This window comes from Aplysia californica, unplaced genomic scaffold (genome assembly GCF_000002075.1).
Source record: "Aplysia californica isolate F4 #8 unplaced genomic scaffold, AplCal3.0 scaffold00463, whole genome shotgun sequence".
Lineage (NCBI taxonomy): Eukaryota > Metazoa > Mollusca > Gastropoda > Aplysiida > Aplysiidae > Aplysia > Aplysia californica.
In genome coordinates, this window is record NW_004797733.1 from 48,112 (window position 1) to 53,111 (window position 5,000).

The 5,000-nt window shown below is 39.9% G+C and overlaps 1 protein-coding gene across 1 annotated transcript in view; it reads right to left on the minus strand.

The window, feature by feature from the left end:
• Positions 1 to 5,000, minus strand: part of LOC101863531 (neuronal acetylcholine receptor subunit alpha-10-like) — a gene marked incomplete in the record, with an annotated part of 33,548 nt that overhangs the window by 6,058 nt on the left and 22,490 nt on the right.

A 5,000-nucleotide genomic window follows, 5' to 3' on the forward strand; every position in this document is an offset into this window, starting at 1 on the left:
TGTGTGTGTGTGTGTGTGTGTGTGTGTTTGGAGGAGAGGGAAGGGTTGTAGAAGACGAAGCATTCAAGAGTTGTATTTTCTGCTTCGTTAATTCAATCCTAGTTGGTTAGAAACAGTAAAATGTTGTCTTGCTAAATTACTCAGCAGCTGCTATTTTCTGTGAGTCAAAACGATGAGGTTGTATTTCCTAATAGGACTCGGACAAGTGCAATAGTAACCCCAAGACGGAACAAAGAACCGAACACTGCCATAACTGTTTATTGAATAGAAAGTATATCTTTAGATGGGTTTGTTTTTCATTAACACAGTCTCTTTGTATCTTAATGACTCACAAGCCACATGCTTGCATTTTTTCTAAAAGAAATGAAATTGAAAGAATACGATACATTCAAGGCAGTAGTGTGCCAAAGAATAGAATTAGAAGTGAAAAGGCATCCAAGCCTGACAGTAAAGGATTAACAGAAAACTAATTTGTTTTTTTTCCTCCTTATTCAGTCCGGTGCAGCCTAAAGATATTCAAATCTTATTGAACTCTGCTTTATCCTGTAAGGTGTCGAATGGCCTTGTTCTCCATATATGATTTGCTATGTTTTATAGTTATTGATTGGATGTTATTAACACAAAAACAAAACTCTCCAAATCTTTTTAATACTGAAAAGCTTGAATACAGTTTTTAAAAAAATCAAGTAAAGATTTATCATGTATACCTATAGACATACATAGTTAGATTTAGGGAAAACGATCGATGCCCCCCCCCCCTCCTTCCCACAACATATTTGCGAGCTGCTTGCTGTTCCTGTAATGCGGTGTTCATACATACAGGAGAAGACTCGACGAGCAATCCCGATAAGATAATGCCAATTTCGGATTTAATCGTGACGAGCATCTGGCCATGACTGTTGGCATTATTGTGTCGACAAGCACTCGGGGAGACGCTCACCGAGCAATAATTTAGGACGATGAGCATATCGTAGAGCGTCTCGCCGAGCGTCTTGCTGAGCAATTAGTTTGAATCCTGGCCACTTGCAAAGCCAAGAAACGTAGCGGCCGAGTAAAATTTCACAGGCCGACCAACTCACAAACCATGCTGACCAGCTCGCCGACCCGTCGCCGAGTTAGTTGGTGTGCAATGTTGTAATATATAAAGAGGGGGGCAAAATGTTTGTGTTCATTCCTTCAACATTTCTCATACGACACAGACGATGAATGCGTATTTCATGTATATATATATGGTGCCCTTGCTGTTGTGCTGGTGCAAGAAGAGGAGGTAGAGGAGGAGGAGGAGGACCTGTTGGGTTAGACCATGGCTCATAAAAAGACCCCTGTTTGGACAGTTTGAGAAGAAGGCTGAACTGCAAGTTGAAGATGTGGAATCCTTCAGGAACTTCCTCAGAGTTTCTCCAGAGTTTTTTCCCCAAAAAACTACAGGAGAAAATTGGCCCCACCATCTACAAAGCAAAACACTTTCTGAAGGCAGTCACTGGAACCTGAAATCAAGATGGGTGCCACTCTTCGATACCTGGCAACAGGAAATAGTTACAGATCTCTACAGTATGGCTTCAGGCGTGAATGTCGTCGCGTCAGGGCGCATGCTCGTCGTGTCAACTTTTGCACACTCAGACTCACAGTGCAAGATTTTTACACGGCTAGCAATAATTTAACTCTGCTACCATTCGGGTCTCGTCGGTGTGTCACTGTCACTCGACAACGTATGCAAATTGCACGCCCAGCTATTTCTGACACTCCCCGAGTCCTCTTCGAGTTTTCCCCGAGCGAATATTTGGCTCGGCGACTGATTTTTCGCTCGGCGAAAATTTTAAGTATGCCTGAAAATTTCGACAAGCTTCCCGTATAATAATTTCACACAGCGTGCATGAAATGTCACCCGGGGAAGGAGGCCGATTGCTCGGCGAAATGTATCCAGAGTAGCCCCGACCTGCTGGACTAAGAAATTTTATTTTACTCGGCTTCATTACTCTTGTATATGTGAAAACCGCATAAGGTGTAGCTTAAATTGCGACCAGAATCTCTGCACTTGGTCAAGCACGATTTTTGTTATTGTTGTTTTTGTTGTCTTTTTTATTCAGGGGGGGGGGGGGGGGAGACGGAGGCTTCGCTTCGATCAAATGTTGTGCGTTTGTGTTTAGTTTGCGTTGTGTTAAACCACGGTCGGAGGTGTGTGTGTGTGTGTGGGGGGGGGGGGGGGTCTGAATGATTCGTTTTTATATTTGAAGGCTAGGACGTGAACCTTGCTCCTTTTCAAATTCAACCATCTCGTTACCCTGTCTTTAACAAAAAGAAAACGAATATTACATTGTTGAAAGAAGTAAGGAGATGGAAGGCAGGGCAATAACAAAAGTTTAGGGTCAAACGATGGTCGTAAACCCCCCCCCCCCCAACAACTGTCTCTGTAAACAGTTTTCAAGGTCACGACAAAATAATTTTACATTAGTAATAACACTACAATTCAGTTGTATTTATCAATGCAAACGTTCGAGGCGTATTCAATAGCAAAACGCCATAATGCCCATTAGTATTCTCCGCTTGCGCTGTCCAGTTGACTCGAATGGAGGTAACCTGGCAGAGAAATTTATCCATGGGTGAAATATGGATATAGTAGTTCTATTAAGCAAACGACATTGCATGAGTCGTTTTCGTAGCGTTTGGATCCTGTCAGACCAGTTCTTCATGTCCAGCTCGCTGGCCACCGTTGTGTTGTCTGTATCCAACTTAGTACACGCAACTTCGAGGTTCAGCTCTTTTTGTGGTTTGCAGTTTCACGTCTCTGGGCACGTTGCCTTTCACACTCTCAACTAAAAACCCCGTCAGAGGACAAGTCCTTAGTCATGCAAATTACTATTTCCCTGCCTCACAGGGTTTTAATTTAAGACAAACGCAGAAACAAATAAAAAGGCGGTAGGGTTGGCTAGTGTCAGATTAGAGACTTGACTGCTGTGACAAAAGGCAATCTGCAAAGTCGTTTTTCTCCAGCATCTAGTCATTTTCTTTAAAAAACAACAACCAACAAACAGTTTCCCCGAGAAACTTCATTTACAAAATCAGACATTCTAGATTTATCTAAACCGATCTTAACTTTTCCATATTTATGAAACAAATCCAAATGCAACTTCTTCAAATGATGAATTATACTACCAAACCAACTTATTAAACCTTCAATAAAACGGTTTTACTGTAGGTGCCAATGGGTTTGCTGGTTCAATTTTCCTGGCTGTTTTACACACCTCTATTAGCATTTGTTGAAAAGGAGATCCCGTATTTAAATTAACTTACAGTTTTGAAACAAGCGTTAAACTCTGTCCATACTTTACTTCAAAGAATAGCATTTGAGTTATATCTTTTTGTCTAATGTAAATGCTACTACTTCATTAAAAAATAATCTAATGAAACTGAGGAAAAGTAGGAAAACAGGCCTGGGTCCTAAGTACCTATACTAATAAATAAGTAGAGAAAGAGAAACATTTTGGAAGAACTGGGTTTGGTCAGTAGACGGCACTGGTCTCTCAAATTGGCATATAATCTGAAACCAATGGCCTTTCTTAGCTGACCTATTACACAACCGGTCTCCAACCACAAAACAACCAGAACAGTGTGGGCAGAACTCTGTGTGACCCGCCACTTTTCAAACAATTTCCTAAGTCGATTAGATGGGAGCACGCTCCAACGATTACTGGATAAGGCCATGTCAGAAATCGACTTCAGTCGTCTACTTTACCTTGACACCTTTCCCCGGCTAATCCCTTACTGACAGGCGTGATTCAGTCCGTTTTCAATGTAGGGAATGCTACTATTTCACGCTCTAGTGGAAATATTTTTAGAAAAAAATAGTAAAAGTCACGTCATGGTTTACGGTTTTGACATACACCCTGATATACAACTTTAAAAAAACAAACAACAACAACAACAATAACAACAACTACAATATCAACAAGAACAAGAAGCCGAGGAAGAACAGAAAGAAGAACAAGAACGAGAAGACGTTGTTACAAGTTGCCCCTCTTTTTGACCGCATTCTTAAGTGCCCGACAACTTGACAAAGGTATGGTTTTCCTTTTGTATGTTGAAAAACAGAAAACTCCTTCGTCATAAAAGAAGCTACAATAGTATCATATCATTTGCCATAATATAGGATAATCCAGGGATTACATTCTGTATTTGATAAATGTTTCAGGAATCTGTTTATTTTATAGGATCATTTTTCACCTTTTTCTGGTGCGGCACCAACAAATCTTGTTTTGGGGCCAAATTATGCAAATTGGGGTTATTCCAGATAATAGTACCTGGACATTTCCTGAACAATATCCAGAAATGTATGTAAGCTTTGATACACCCTAAAGCTGTCTTTTTTTTGTCCAAGTGTTTCTGCGAAAGCACACGTTTTCCAGTCCTTTATCGGCTGTTTTCTCATAATTCTATTTTTTCACACATTATCCCATTTTTCTGCCATGTTCCTTTTTCAATTTAAATGTATCTTTCACAGGATGTCAACAACACCTAGTTCTAAATTTTGGCCTGTTGAATGTTTGATTAATGGAGTAGTGTTTTTTTTATGGGCGTGAATTTTTCCATTTTTTCACTTTTTTTGGAACAACCCAATTGTAAGTGTCATAAAATAAAATCTAAAGCATATATAAAAAATCCAACTACCCAAATTTAGCAGCTATATATTTACTCTTGGCATGCCATATTAGAAGTGAATCAGTTAATAAATAAGCGAATAAAATGGGATTGAAAAAAGGTGTACAAAATCCAATATGGCCGCCGTTTCCATAGAAACCGATTCAAAATATACTTTTTGAATTATAGATTTCAAATCCCCAATAGCACACAATGTCCCACAGCAAATATGGACATTCTAGGCCTTGTACTAGCCAAAATAGACCTCAGGTGCCCCACTAGCCTTTAACAATTCAAGCCAATGGGGTGTTGAAACGCTCTATTAATAGACCTTACTATGCTTGCGTTACATAATCCTTTATTTA